At 39.9% G+C, this 16,666-nt stretch overlaps 1 protein-coding gene across 2 annotated transcripts in view; it reads right to left on the minus strand.

The window, feature by feature from the left end:
* The window catches only part of FAF1 (Fas associated factor 1), a 506,672-nt gene that overhangs the window by 274,193 nt on the left and 215,813 nt on the right, over window positions 1-16,666 (minus strand). The gene's annotated exons all lie outside the window — the stretch shown is intronic.

Genomic DNA, 16,666 nt, shown 5'->3' on the forward strand with positions numbered 1-16,666 from the left:
CATCAGAAGCCCCAAGCTCCCATTCCTTTCTGTAGCTCAGGATGCTATATATGTTTCAGTCATTTGATCATTCTTTCAGTCTCATATTTTGTGGGGCTCCTATGTGTACATATATAATTAAGTATGTTTTTCTCTTGTTAATCTGTTTTATGTAAATGTAATTTGTAGCCCAGCCAAGACCCCAGAGGGTGGAGGGAAGACATTTATTGTTTCCCTACAATATCCTTCATGAAAACAACAAAAAAAGTTGTTTCGTAAAGCACTTTGGGAATTTTTTTTTTTTTTTTTTTTTTTTGAGACGAGTCTCGCTCTATCACCAGGCTGGAGAGCTATGATGCGATCTCCGCTCACTGCAACCTCCACCTCCCCGGTTCAAGCAATTCTCCTGCCTCAGCCTCCAGAGTAGCTGGGACTATAGGCACACACCACCACACCTAGCTAATTTTTGCATTTTTAGTAGAGACGGGGTTTCACCATATTGGCCAGGATGGTCTCAATCTCTTGACCTCAGGTTCTACCTGCCTCGGCCTCCCAAAGTGCTAGGATTACAGGTGTGAGCCACCGTGCCCAGCCAGAAAAAAAAATACAACTCAATCATTCAGACATTTACTTACATACATAAAGTTTTCAAAAAACTTATTTATAGGCCACTTTAAGGTCTCCTTTTCTTTTTATTAAATCATTTTTTGTTTGTTTTTGAGACAGGGTCTCACTTTGTCACCCACGCTGGAGTGCAGTGGTACAATCTCGGCTCATTACATCAACTTCCTGGCCTCAAGCAATCCTTCCATCTCAACCTCCCAAGTAGCAGGGACTACAGGCATGTGCCACTATGCCTGGCTGATTTTTTACTTTTTTGTAGAGATGATGTTCCACTATGTTGCCCAACCTGGTCTCAGACACCTGGGTTCGAGCAACCCTTCCACCTCAGCCTCCCAAAGCGTTGAGATTACAGGAGGAAGCCACTGCGCCTGGCCAGGTCTCCTTTTCTGTTGCACTGCTAAAACCTCACAAATACTGATCACTAAAAAGCCAGCATGAAGAAGTCATATTCATAGAAAAATCATTTCAAAATAAATTGTAGCAAATTATTTGGAGATATTAAAAAGTTAAAAACCTACTGTTTTTTTCTACTTTGAAAATAAAAATACTTAGCCACAGGAGTCCCCCACTGGCAACTGCTCATCTGTTCCTGAAAGAGCATCATCGCTTCATCTGTTCACTTAAACAACTTATTGAGCATCTACAAGGGCCAACAAGCACTGTTTCTAATTTACTTCACAAATGAACTAGGTTGAAATGAGACTTTATGTTGAGGACCACATTGATTCTGACCTTTTGAGCAACCTGTGAGTTGGTTAAAAACTCACCTCTAGAATGCTCAAAGGCACTATGATGAATAACTTGGAATTAAGAGCCCTATAAAATCTAAGTCCTGGCTCATCCATTAACTAGCTCTGTGACTTGGCAAAGAGAAGTTACTGAGCACATGCACTGTGCAAGGCCCGATGCTCATATATGCTATCTTATTTTATCACATATGGACCTCTCTAAAATCCTAGAAGGCAGAAATCATCCTGATCATTCTGAGTGAAGAAGCTAAGGCCTAAATTGACCATTTTACTTCCTCTTTCAGTACCTCTCCTAGTCAAAACTAGGACTGAATTGGCTGATTGATTTAGCTCCTTCCAAAGATGGTATCCTAGAGCTTTCCTCTCAATTCTAAGTCAGAGTGCTCATGGATGTGACTTATCTCATATTAAGGAAAGAAACAAAAAACAGAAATAGTAGGAAATAGACAACAGAGAAAAATGTAAGGATTAATATTCATGCAGAGATTATGAGGTGGTGGAGAAACAGAAACAGAATGAGGGCCAGGTGTGGGGGCTTATGCTTATAATCCCAGCACTTTGGGAGGCCAAGGTGGGTGGATCATCTCAGTTCAGAAGTTTGAGACCAGCCCGGCCAACATGGCAAAATCCCATCTCTACTACAAATACAAAAATGAGCCAGGTATGGTGGCATGCGCCTGCAGTCTCAGCTACTTAGGAGGCTGAGAGAGAGGTTGCAATGAGCGGAGACTGCGCCATTGCACTCCAGCCTGTGCAACAGGGCAAGACTGTCTCAAAAAAAAAAAGAAGTAGGGTGAGAATTATTTGAAAGCGTCCTCAGCATGTCCTTCTAATAACTAACTGTCTCACAACAGTTCTATGACGCTTCTCAGTTATCTTTCATGGTTGGGATAATGGGGAGAGAGGAGAGCAGAGTGGCTAGAATGGCCTCAATACAGGATGACAGAGAGAAATTACCAAAAGAAAAAGCCACACTGTTTGTATGAATATCAACACACATTCGACCAGGTACAGTGGCTCACACTTATAATCCCAGTACTTTGGGAGGTTGACATGAGAGGATCACTTGAGGCCAGAAGTTCAAGACCAGCCTGGGCAACACAGCAAAACCCCATCTCTCTTTTCCTTTTTTTTTTTTTTTTTCGCTTTTCTGAGATGGAGTTTTGCTCTTGTTGCCCAAGCTGGAGTGCAATGGCATCATCTCAGCACAGTGCAACCTCTGCCTCCCAGGTTCAGCTATTCTCCTGCCTCAGCCTCCTGAGTGGCTGGGATTACAGGCGCCTGCCATCCCTCCTGGCTAAGTTTTGCATTTTTAGTAGAGATGAGGTTTCACCATGTTCAGCAGACTGGTCTCAAACTCCTGACCTCAGGTGATCCGCCCGCCTTGGCCTCCCAAAGTGCTGGGATTATAGGCGTGAGTCACCAACCTGGCACAAAACTCCATCTCTACAAAAAATTTAAAAATTAGCCAAGCATGACGGCACATACCTGTAGTTAGTCCCAGCTACTTGGGAGGCTAAGGCAGGAGGACAACTGCTTGAGCCCAGGGTGGTTCAAGGTTACAGTGAGCTATGATAATGCCACTGCGCTGCAGCCTGTGTGACACAGCAAGACTACCTTTCAAAAAAAAAAAACATACATATATACATATACACACACACAAACATACACACAGACATATACACACACATACCCTGCTCAGTGGATGCATGCACCCCTTTGCTAGGACAAGGGCTAGGAGCACAGGTAGATACCTATTACCACTGCTGCTGGATGGTTATAAGAAGCAGAGATAAAGTAGTATTTCAGAATTTTTTACTTATTGTACCAAACTTAATGGGTATAGTGGAGAGCATAACAAACACAGAGAGTCTGAAATGACTTCAGGGAGAAGGTGAAAGTTTCTTTTGCTTTTTCTCAGGCTTCTGCCTCTGTTCACAGGGAAGATAAAATTTCTGCCCATGATGATTCTCCCCACAAGGGTAGAGTTTAAATGAGAAAATATGTAGCTTTCCCACTCCCCTTTCCTCCATTCTAGATTTGCTTCTCGTAGTGGAAAAATAGAGCCAATTAGAATTACTTACAAGGTCATACATACCAGGTTAGATTTCACAGAAAGCAGGGACAAGACCTGCAGTTTCCTCTTTCATTTCCTGTGTCCTAGTTCACTAAATTCTCTACCATTTTTTTACCCATTGTGGTAAGTGTACTCTGGACAAAGCTTACCATGAGATCTCTAAGCTGTCTTTCCAAGTGTGACTAGGTTAGTAAGGCAGGTCTACTGCATCAGTCCATCAGGCTCTGAAGACTCAATCATAACTCCTACAGACCACATGAGCATAAAGATTCTAACATTTAGATCTAGAGCAAGATTTGAATTTAGATTTAGATTTAGATCTAGAGCAAGAGGTAAAAGACACCATTTAGGACTCAGGTCTAGGCCACATCCTCTCCATCAGGTGCTTGCCTGGCCATTAAAGTAGTTTTGTTTTCCAATTTGGCTATTGATTTCTATGTGTCTAATCTACTGCTAAGAACCCTAGAAGAAAGGATGAGTGGCATCATGAATATCTAAAAATCTAAAAGAGCCTCTATTTTCTCATAGGATCTGAGGCCCAGTGCAGACTTCCCTAAGTCATACAGTGATTCTGAAGCCGAGCTTGACCTAAAACTCAGCTATCTTGACTTACTACTCCTCAATTCCTTCCATAGCACCCACTGGAAAATATAAGAACTCTATTCTCGCTTAATTCATGGCTACTGTAATCTGCTTTCCCACCAATGGTTTTCCAAGGACAAAAACAAAAATATGGAGTACAGTGGCACGATCTCGGCTCACAAGCAATTCTCATGCCTCAGTCACCCGAGTAGCTGGGATTACAGGTGCGTGCCACCATGACCAGCTAATTTTTGTATTTTTAGTAAAGAAGGGGTTTCACCATGTTTTCCAGGCTAGTCTTGAATTCCTGACCTCAAGTGATCCACCCACCTCAGCCTCCTAAAGTGCTGGGATTACAGGCGTGAGTCACCACGCCTGGCCGAAAAGCCATATACTTTAACACCACTGGTTTACTCAACTATCACAGGAGTCCCATTCAGCACCCTGAATTTACTCCTGCTTGAACAAACAGCACTAATTCAAAGCCATAGTTAAATGCAACTTCACAACCCAGAGGCCACAGAAGACAGTGATATGCTTGACTGCAGGATCAGAGCTCAATAATACACTCATATGAAGCCATTAAAATATTAACGGGGGCCAGGCGCGGTGCCTCACACCTGTGATCCCAGCACTTTGGGAGGCCAAGGTGGGCGGATCATGAGGTCAGGAGTTTGAGACCAGCCTGGCTAAGATGGTGAAACCCCTTCTCTACGAAAAATACAAAAAAAATTAGCCAGGCACAGTGACAGGTGCCTGTAATCACAGCTACTTGGGAGGCTGAGGCAGGAGAATCACTTGAACTCATGAGGTGGATGTTGCAGAGAGCCAAGATTGCGCCACTGTACTCTAGCCTAGACAACAGAGCAAGACTCCATCTCAACAACAACAAAAAAAATTAACTGGAACCGTAAGTCCAGTACAAAAAGATCAAAGTCCAATAGCAAGACTCAATACTACTTGTAAAAGGGACAACTACAAACAATGGATACCATATTATCTGTCACACCTTGCTATTATATAAAAATAAAGAAAATAGGCCAGACGCAGTGGCTCACACCTGTAATCCCAGCATTTTGGGTGGCCAAGGCAGGCAGATTATGAGGTCAGGAGATCAAGACCATCCTGGCTAACACGGTGAAACCCCGTCTTCATTAAAAATAAAAATAAAAAAAAAATGGCCGGGTGCGGTGGCTCACACCTGTAATCCCAGCACTTCAAGAGGCTGAGGCGGGCAGATCATGAGGTCAGAAGATTGAGACCATCCTGGCTAATAGGGTGAAATCCTGTCTCTACTACAAACACAAAAAATTAGCCAGGTGTGGTGGCGGGCACCTGTAGTCCCAGCTACTCGGGAGGCTGAGGCAGGAGAATGGCATGAACCTGGGAGGCAGAACTTGCAGTGAGCTGAGATCGTGCCTCAAAACAAACATGCAACAGAAACAAAACAAAACAAAACAAAACAAACAAACAAAAATTAGCCAGGCATGGGGGCAGGCGCTTGTAGTCCCAGCTACTTGGGAGGCTGAGGCAGGAGAATGGTGTAAACCCGGGAGGCGGAGCTTGCAGTGAGCCAAGATCGCGCCACTGCACTCCAGTCTGGGCAACAGACCAAGACTCCATCTCAAAAAAAAAAAAAAAAGAAAATATACATAATTAAAATGGAACTAGACATTTTCATAACTTACTAGACGGTGACTAAAGCAAATTGCAAAGACCGTCTTTTATTATCAAGACATTTCTTCAGTCCTTTTCTAGCAAGGTAATCATCAGCAATACAAAGCCCAGAAATGTCAAACCTTCTCCAATTATATTTATACATGGCCTTAGGGCTTTGGCACTAGCCATACCCCCATATTCTTCATTCTGCTCTTCACTTAGATGGCCCCTCCATCTTTAATGTCTCAGCTTAAATAGTACATCTTCAGTGAGGTTATAAGGTCAATAAAGGTGACCTTATAACACTAGCCATTCAATTATTCATTATCATGCCACCATATTTTAGCTTTCTGTAAAGTACTTACTATCATCTGATACTTTTTTCTTGTTATCTTGTCCGTAGTTTCATTATAAACAAGATACACCTCTATACATATTATACTGTAAACTCTATGAAAGCAGGACCTTATTTGTCTTGCTCATTATATCCCTAGCACCTAGAACAAAGACTTAACACATTGTAAGACGATACTCAATATATATATGTATGGTCAATCAAAATAAACCAAAGCTAAGGCAAATGTCTTTAGAAATGTGTCACTTTACAATATTAGTTCCATAAACATTTCCAAGTATCTACTATAGTAGATAAAGCAAGATAAAAAGATAGATAAAGCAAGATAAAGAGCAAGATAAAAAGATAGTGATAAAGCAAGATAGAGAGAGAGAGGGTATAACAGAGGGGCTGTTTTAGATAGGGGCATCAAGAAAAGTCTCTCTGAGGGTGTGATATTTGAGTAGAGGCCTAAATAAAGTAAAGAAATGAGTCAAGTTGTTACCTGCTAGTATCATTACTGGCAGGAGAATAGCAAAGTATAAATGCTCTAAGGTTTAAGCACACTTAGAAGGTTTAAAGAGGAACAAGGAAGCCAGTATGGCTGGTGAGCTATGAGCCAGAGGGATAGTGATAAAAGATGAAGTTATAAAGTCAGGGATAGGATTATGTCTTTTGTAGGTCATAGTAAGGAACTTAGATTTTACTAGAAGTGTAATAGAAAGCTAGTGGAGAGGGCCAGGCATGGTGGCTCACCTGATGTCAGAAGTTTGAGACCAGCCTGGCCAACATAGTGAAACCCTGTCTCTACTAAAAATACAAAAATTAGCCAGGCATGGTGGCACATACCTGTAATCCCAGCTACTCGGGAGGCTGAGGCAGGAGAATTGCTTGAACCCAGGAAGTGGAGGTTGGAGTGAGCCGATTGCACCACCACTGCACTCCCGCCTGGGCGACAGAGCCAGACTCCGTCTCAAAAAAAAAAAAAAAAAAAAAAAAAGAGAGAGAGAAAGAAAGCTAGTGGAGAGTTTTAAGCAGGCAGATATAATCAAGTTGTATTTTTATGGAGAGGACTAGTTCATTTACATCTTAGTGAGACAATCTGAACTTGGGAGAAGATGCTGTCTGAAGACAGTAGAATAGGTACAGGGGGAAAAGTCATCATTAAATAGTAAGGCTGAGAGAAGCCAAAGAAGAGTTTATCTACTCTTTTTCTTTCTCTTTTTCGGCGGAGTTTCACTCTTGTTGCCCAGGCTGGAGTGCAATGGCGCAATCTCGGCTCACTGTACCCTGTGCCTCCCCGGTTCAAGTGATTCTCCTGCCTTGGCCTCTCAAGTAGCTGGGATTACAGCATGTGCCACCATGCCCAGCTAATTTTGTATTTTTAGTAGAGACAGGGTTTCTCCATGTTGGTCAGGTTGGTCTCGAACTCCCGAACTCAGGTGATCCACCTGCCTCGGCCTCACAAAGTGTTGGGATTACAGGTGTGAGCCACCATGCCTCGCCTATCTACTCATTTTTATTATCTACGGTCACAAGTGAAATTTACCTGTATTTTTTCTTGTATTTTTTCTGATTTTGGTATCCAGATTATATGAATATCGTAAAATAAGTAGCAATCCCAGCTCTTATGCAAGAGGTTGCTTAGTGCAACCTCCACCTCCCGGGCTCAAGCATTTCTCATGCCTCAGTCTCCTGAGTAGCTGGGATTACAGGCATGCACCACCATACCTGGCTAATTACTGTATTTTCAGGGTTTCACCATGTTGGCCAGGCTTGTCTCAAACTCCCAACCTCAGGTGATCCGCCAGCCTTGGCCTCCCAAAGTGCTGGGATTACAGGTGTGAGCCACTGCACTGAAGCTATCTCAGAATTGTTTATGTAAGATTGGGATAGGCCAGGTGCAGTGGCTCACACCTGTAATCCCAGCACTTTGGGAGGCTGAGTCGGGTGGATCATGAGGTCAAGAGATTGAGATCATCCTGGCCAACATGGTGAAACCCCATCTCTACTAAAAATACAAAAATTAACTGGGCGTAGTGGCACGCGCCTGTAATCCCAGCTACTCAGGAGGCTGATGCAAGAGAATTGCTTGAACCCAGGAGGCAGAGGTTGCAGTGAGCCAAGATCATGCTACTGCACTCCAGCCTGGTGACAGAGAGAGACTCTGTTTCCAAAATAAAATGACAGATTGTGATCATCTGTTCTATGAAAATGTATGAAAAATCCTCTGGAGGGTGAAGGGGGTTGGAGCAGCATGTGGAATTTTTGACAATTAATTCAGTTTATCTAATAATTATTATTTTTTCAGGTCATCTCTTTTTATACTCACTTTAGTACTTCATGTTTTATATAAAATTTTCCATTTCATCTAAATTTTGGATTTTGTTAGCATAAAGACATGGATATTTCAGTTTATTTTGAAACTATTAATTTATTATTTGCTTAGTATTATTTAATAATTATCTTATTACTCTAAAAATCTCTTCTTAATCTGTAGTTTTAAGTCTCTTTTTTAATACCTAGTATTTTTATTTATGCTTACTCTCATTTTTTCCTGGCTTGACTTTTCAAGTAAATAGTTTGTTATTCTTGTTGTTTGCCTCTGTCATTAATTTCTGCTCTTTAATCTTTCTTTCTATTTTCAGTGCACTTACTCTGCGGTTATTCTTCTATTTTCTTAAGTTAAACATACAATTCAATCATTTTCTATCTTTCTTATTGTGGTGAATTCTTTAATTTTATGTTGCTGCCACATTCATTTTGAACATTTAATTTTCTCATGCCAGAAGCAGGGCTCAGCTACTCTTGACAGAATTTCCAGTTCTATACTATACCCAAATGGCTCAGGCCAATGGTCAGAAATAAGAACTTAGAGGCATCTCACCTGCCTAACAGACTAGGTTCCACACTTTCTTGCAGCTTCCTTTATCAGGACCATTCAGGTATTTGTTCTTGAACTTCCCTTATATATATTGCTAGTTGCTACACACTTTTCTCTCTCTGCCCAACTCTTCATTCTGCTTCACATTACACAGGGACAGAGGACTACCCTCCCAACTCATGTCCTCCTTGCCTAGGAACTGAAAGTAAAAATACCTCTGAACTTGTTTCCTATTGTGTTATATTGAATTTGTACCTTCCATCTGAAGAACTAGGGACTGCCCCAGGCTGGGCTTTCCCAGAGATACTGGGGAGAACAAAAGGTCAGGCTCCTAGAAGCCAGAGTGATGGTCACGCAGGCAAAAATTGGACCACACAAGCTAGACAAGAGCCACAAAGGCATCTATCAGTATAAACAAGTTTCCTGTGTGAGGGACCCCCTGGTCATAGGTTGGACAACCAGGCTTTAGGCTGTCCACCATGTAGAAGAAGCATCCCATCAAAGGCACACTACAAACACTCTTGTTCAGTTCCCCTTCATTTCCTGTTAAGGTAGCTAACTGCTGAGGTACTAGAACCCCAGTTTGAGAGCTGGGGGCTCTCAAAATACTTGTCTTTTTTTTTTTTTTTTTTAAATTCAGATGGAGTCTCGCTCTGTTGCCCAGGCTGGAGGGCAGTGGCATATTCTCGGCTCACGGCAAGCTCCACCTCCCGGGTTCATGCCATTCTCCTACCTCAGCCTCCTAAGTAGCTGGGACAACAGGCGCCCACCACCACGCCCGGCTAATTTTTGTATTTTTAGTAGAGATGGGGTTTTATCGTGTTAGCCAGGATGGCCTCGATCTCCTGACCTCGTGATCTACCCGCCTTGGCGGGTAGATTGCAGGCATGAGCCACTGCGCCCGGCCTCAAAACACTTGTCTTCTAACTGGCAGACTTAAGACTACAAATTTCTAAGTATCATTTTGGCTGTATCCACGGTTTTAGTATCTAGCAATCTCATTTATGTTCACTTGTAAGTATCTGGTGTTTGCTATTATGACTTCATTTTTATCCATAAATTGTTTTGAAGTAAATTATCTGTAGGATCCAAATGTATGGAGGATTTAGGAGATATCTTTTTATTATTACTTTACTTCTGATTTTATTGCATAATGACGAGAGAATGCAGTCAATATGATAGTGATTCTTTGATACTGGCTTTGTATTCTACTACATGGTTAGTTTTCTAAGTATTCCATGTGTGCTTTATGGGGTTATTAAAATCTTCTATAGCTGACAAAGATGTATTGCTAAATACATTATTTTCTGAAAGATTTTGTGTTCAATGTGGGGTTGGGCTATATCTCCTTGTAATTCTGTCCAATTTTGCAGACTTGTGCATATAAGCCCACAATTGTCATATCTTCTTGGCAAATTGTCTTTCAATGCTATTTGCCTTAAATTCAATTTTATGTGATATAAATATTATTACTATAGGATATTCTTACAGTTAATATTTGGCTGGAATCACTTTCTTTTCCTTTATTTTCTCTGTCACTTCTTTAAAAGATGTCTCTTTGGTAACTGATGTATGGCTATTTTTGTAAAGCCTACTTGAGAGTTTCTGTCTTTAATAGGAGAGTTTAGTACTTTCTTATTCATGGAGAATTCTGATAAATCTGGTTTTTCTTTTTGCCATCATATTTTCTGTTTTCTATTATCCTTGTTTTCCTGTGTTTCTGTTTCAGTTTCAAATTCCTATTTGCTGATGTACTGACTGAGTTCCTCATTCCTTTTTTTTCTTCTAGACGTATGCAGGTTATTTACTTTTTTTTTTTTAGGTGTTTATTCCCTTTATTTATAACACTTAGATTTGTGTTTTTAAAATACAGACTAAAATTAATCAGTATCTCTAGCCTTCTTCAACTGTAGTTCCCAATAACCACTATCTCTGTGTCGTCACTTCACCTCTACCTGTAATTCAATTTCTCTATCTGCAAAACAGGTAATAGTATTTACTTATGATTTACTATGATGACTTAATAAGATAATGTACATAACAGGCTTGCCAAAAAACCTGACTTCATAAATGATAATTACTGTGTCACTGTCACTTATCAAATAGTTTAGCTTCATACTTCCTTAACATCCTTATTCTCATAACTATTACCTATTTTCTATTTTGATGTTATCTATAATTTGAAATTTGTCATCAACCATTACTGCAACAGTACTGAAATCTAGATCCCAGAAATATTATCCATTTGTCTCCAAACTTCTATTATTACACCTTTCCTACTGTCTCTAAACCTGTTACCTAATGTCATTTCAACACTTACTCCCTGGGCTCCACCCTTATCTCTCTGCTATGAACTGAAGTGTGTCCCCCTAGAATTTATAGGCTGACTCTCTAACACCCACTGTGACTGTATTTGGAGATAGGGTCTTCAGGATACAATTCAGGTTAAAGGAGTTCATAAGGGCTGGGTCCTAATCTGATGGGATTGATGTCCTTATAAAAAGATGAAAGGAAACCAGAGTTCTGTCTTCTCTCTCTCTCTGCCATATGAGGACACAGCAGGAAGTTGGGTTTGTAAACCAGGAAGAGAGCCTTCAATAGAAACTGACTCTACTGGAACCTTCATCTTGGAGGTTTCCAAACTCAAGAACAAGGAGAAATAAATGCCTGCTGTTTAAGCTACCCAGTCTATGGTACTTCGTTATAGCAACCCTAGCAAACTAAAACAGTTCCATACCCGCTCTGCTGCCCAGGCTGGAGTGCAGTGGTGCGATCTCAACTCACTGCAACTTCCACCTCCAGGGTTCAAGAAATCAAGCAATTCTCCCGCCTCAGCCTCCCGAGTAGCTGGGGTTACAGGCATGCACCACCACACCCAGCTAATTTTTGTACTTTTAGTACAGATGGGGCTTCACCATATTGGCCAGCCTTGTCTCAAACTCTTCACCTCAAGCAATCCACCCACCTCAGCCTCTCAAACTGTTGGGATTACAGGTGTGAGCCACTGCACCCAGTCTTTGGCCACATTTTCTATTTTTGTTTCACTCATTTAAATTTTTCCTACTTGCTGTCTCTTACTCTTTGTGCTTCCAATACTTGTCTACCATCTTCCCTTGACTTCTCCCTCAACTTCTCCTTCCCGTCACCGTCAAGTTTTCTGAAAATAACAGTAATCATTTCTTCATTTCTTGTTTATCCATTAAAATCTACTATAATCGGGTTCTCATTCTCACCATTCTACCAAAAATGATTTTAACGAAGTCATTAATTACTTATATTCCCAACCCAATGGCTTTTTTAATAATCAGCATCTTGGTTAGAATACACTCCAGTATTTTATACCGTTGGACATTTGAAACGAAAAACACAGGTAGTAATACAGAGACATATGACTTTGAATTACAGACAGGACACACACAAATGAAAAACTCCACAGGCAACTAGGACATATGAGTTGCTAAATAGAGATCTGTAAGTTATCTACACATATTTAGAAATTGAAGAGTTGAGAGTAGATATCAGAGAGAAGGTACAAAAGAAAGATTGCTGAGAAGAAAACTCTTCAGAATACCAACATTTAGAGCAGGTAAAGAAATGAAGAGTTTAAGAAGGAAAGTGGGTGAAACAATCAGAAAGAACACCAGGAATGAGTTGGTATCTAAGAAAATTTTCTATACAGGAATAACTTAAGAAAAGGCCTAATCATCTTAATAAATAGGTTACAGGCTACTTGAGGACACAGCTTGTTTTTATTTAGTAAGTAATCAATAAGTCTTTGATGGACTGAATCTTTCCTATAATAATGTGAAACAGTATAATTAATAGTTTGTTTTCTCCTTTCTAATTTTACTGTGATTTATAATATAATTTACTGTTGTATCATAGAGGCCACTGGAGTACTGCTTCACCCTTTCAATTAATTAGTGAAATCTGATTTCTTTTTGAAAAGGGCTTAAAATGCTTTTCAGCTGTTATAAAGATTATGATTAAGAGTTTGCTCTTCAATTCTCAGAAAGCTTGAAATTCTGTTTTCTGAAACACATAATTTACTTTACAAACATTCAGTTTACAAGTATAGGCACTCATACGGTAATTTTGCTGCTCTTGGTTTATACCATTTCTTCCCCTAGAAAGAAATTACATGTTAATACAAGACTAAATTACCAGGCACCCCCTAGTGGCAGTAAAATCAAGTTACGAAGTTTTTTTGTTTTGTTTTTTAATAGGACATGGTTTGAGATACAGTTTTCTGTATCTATACTTCTTTTTTTTTTTTTTTTTTAAACAAAAAACAGCTTTATTGAAATACAGTGAATATGTAAGGCACAGCATATATGGTAATATTTATGTGCATGCACCTATGAAACAATCACCAAAACCAAGATAATGAACATATTCATCACTTCCAAAAGTGTCCCTGTGCCCATTTGCAATCTATTCCTCCAAGCTCTTTCCGAACCCCCCATGCCCCCTCTCGTATCTATACTTCTTTAACAAAACTTAAGAGTGGGATGTTTTGTCAGTGAACAATTCAATAATTATTTTATTTTATTTATTTTGAGACAGGGTCTTGCTCTGCTGCCCAGGCTGAAATACAGTGGCATGATCACAGCTCACTGTAACCTCGAACTCTCGGGCTCAAGCAATTCTCCTGCCTCAGCCTCCTGAGTAGCTAGGACTATAGGTGTGTGCCACTACACCCGTCTATTTCATAAAAATTGTTTGTAGCGATACAGTCTCGCTATGTTCTCCAGGCTGGTCTCAAACTCCTACAGTCAAGTGATCCTCCCACCTCAGCGTCCCAAAGTGCTGGGGTTACAGGCATGAGCCACCGTGCCCGGCCAACATGTTATTTTATATCTACATTATGTTAAAGGATTAATAATATACTGTAACTAAGAGTGAATTCACACACTGAAATTTCATGCAAATTCTTAAGAATTATAAGTGAGATAATATATGCAAATGTAAGAATATATACATAAGCCTTCCCATTTTACTCTACCAATTACAGAGTTGCTATATTCATTTGCCAATTTCCAAATATAACACTTAGAACCATAATTACCTTTTTTCTCTTTTTTAGATTATAAAATAGGTTACAAATTACAAATCAGTTTCTAAGAATCCATCAATTATAACAAAATTCTGCAAAAGCAAATCAGTTTAATTCATTATGAAGTCTAGTACAAAGCAAGTTTATCTGTCTACCATTTTTGATAATATGATATGCTATATAACTTACTAGGATATTGTTTGATTCTACTATATAGTTAAGATGTCAAGTGGCCGGGCACAGTGGCTCACGCCTGTAATCCCAGCACTTTGGGAGGCCGAGGCGGGAGGATCACCTGAGGTAGGGGTTTGAGACCAGCCTGCCCAACATGGTGAAACCCCATCTCTACTAAAAATAGCAAAAATTAGCCAGGCGTACTGGTGGGCACCTGTAATCCCAGCTACTCAGGAGGCTGAGAAAGGAGAATCGCTTGAACCCAGGAGGCAGAGGTTGCAGTGAGCTGAGTCATGCCATTGTACTTCAGCGTAGGCAACAAGAGCGAAACTTTGTCTCCAAAAAAAGAAAAAAAAAGGTCAAAATATTTTTATTTGATGAGTCACGAAATAAAACTCATAACTTAAAAATAATTATTACCATCAGCTTTTAAGGTTCTGCATGGATTTTGTTTTGTTTTTTAAACTGTCTCCCATGAAGTCAGCTTTCAAGATGTATGTTATTTTAAAAATCTCTAGTGTTATAGAAAGATATATTGAATAAACATACTACAAGATGTAAACTCTGGCTTTTAAGTTATGTTTTAATCAAAAGTACATTAACATGACTTTTACATTAACAGGAGTCTCCATTTGTCCCTCCTCCCACTACGTTTTTTGTTCACCTTTGAATTTTTCTCTCTTTCTTATTTTTCCAATACAAGAAAAGAATCATTCTAACTTGGTAAAAATCCACAAAGCCAACTAGAGAAGGATACTTTAATGCTAAAGTACTCATTCTCCAATAAACGCTGCATTTCAGCAGCACTGTAGACTCCTGCTTGCCTAGGGAGTGAGTGACTGGCAATCAAACTAAGGTCAACTACACGGCAATGAAGAACATTTCCATTAGCCCAGGAAGACATTTTGATAAATCCATTTAGTCATGCTACTGGAAAGCAATAGATTATAAACAATGATATCTCCTGTCTGCTTTTAATTATGTGGATTACATATTTTATGACAGTGATTACACTTTGTTAGCTAACCTATAAAATAATGTTCCACCTGACTGGATACAGAACCACACCTATAACTCTTTAACTTAATCTCATCTGAGGTTTACATCAACATTATTATAAACACATGGACTAAAAGTTTGTAGTTTGTGATTTTGTAACTGTGTGCAAATTCCACTTTCTGTTAACATATGGTCTAAACATAGAAGATAAAGAGCAATCCAAGAACTCTTTAAATTCTTAACCCAAAACAAACTATTCATAGACCAGCAAATACAACTACACAAGATTTAACTTTTCAGTTCAGTTATTTCTACTTCAGTAAAGCCAAATTTAATTTTATTTTTGCTACTATCTACCTAAAAATCAAGATATTTGCTAAGTGGTGGGGGGAAAGCTTGACAATATTCAAAATTTAGGGACACAGGTCTCCCTACCACAAAAAAACACCAAGTTGTTGTATTTAAAAGAGAAAAATTTGTATCAACAACAGAAAACCTAAAAATAACTTAAACATAGTTCTGGAATAATACTGTATGAAAAGATTCCTCATAAAAATTATTATCTTTTTTTTTTTTTTTTTTTTTTTTTTTTGAGACTGAGTCTGGCTCTGTCGCCCAGGCTGGAGTGCAGTGGCCGGATCTCAGCTCACTGCAAGCTCCGCCTCCCGAGTTTACGCCATTCTCCTGCCTCAGCCTCTGGAGTAGCTGGGACTACAGGCGCCCGCCACCTCGCCCGGCTAGTTTTTTGTATTTTTTAGTAGAGAGGGGGTTTCACCGTGTTAGCCAGGATGGTCTCGATCTCCTGACCTTGTGATCCGCCCGTCTCAGCCTCCCAAAGTGCTGGGATTACAGGCTTGAGCCACCGCGCCCGGCTAAAAATTATTATCTTATCACTAGCATAATTATCCACTACAGGTCAGTTTGCTTCATTAAACAATTAAAAACATAATGTATAATTAAAAATTAAAATCATGTGATCATTGTATAAATGTATTCAGTTCCACTGTGAAAACTGAAAAAACAATGAGACCCTTTATTCCAAATAGAGAGAAAACCTTAATAAAAAATTTATATCGCCAGTCACAGTGGCTCATGCCTGTAATCCCAGCACTTTGGGAGGCCGAGGTGGGCGGATCACCTGAGGTCGGGAGTTCAAGACCAGCCCAACCAACATGGAGAAACCCCATCTCTACCAAAAATACAAAATTAGCCGGGCGTGGTGGCACATGCCTGTAATCCCAGCTACTCGGGAGGCTGAGGAAGGAGAATCGCTTGAACTCGGGAGGCAGAGGTTGTGGTGAGCTAAGATCGCACCATTACACCTCAGCCTGGGCAACAAGTGTGAAACTCCGTTTCCAAAAAAAAAAAAAAAATATATATATATATATATGTTACTGTTTTTCAAGATTTACTCTGCAGAGCTCAATGAATCTTCCTCAAAGGTATGTCTTCTTTAGCAATGAGAGACACTGGAACTCCATTTATACTTTCTCTTCCTTCCAACTTGAATCCTTTCCCTTCAGTCAAAGAAGTACCATTTTGACAATTT

Source organism: Macaca thibetana, chromosome 1 (genome assembly GCF_024542745.1).
Source record: "Macaca thibetana thibetana isolate TM-01 chromosome 1, ASM2454274v1, whole genome shotgun sequence".
NCBI lineage: Eukaryota > Metazoa > Chordata > Mammalia > Primates > Cercopithecidae > Macaca > Macaca thibetana.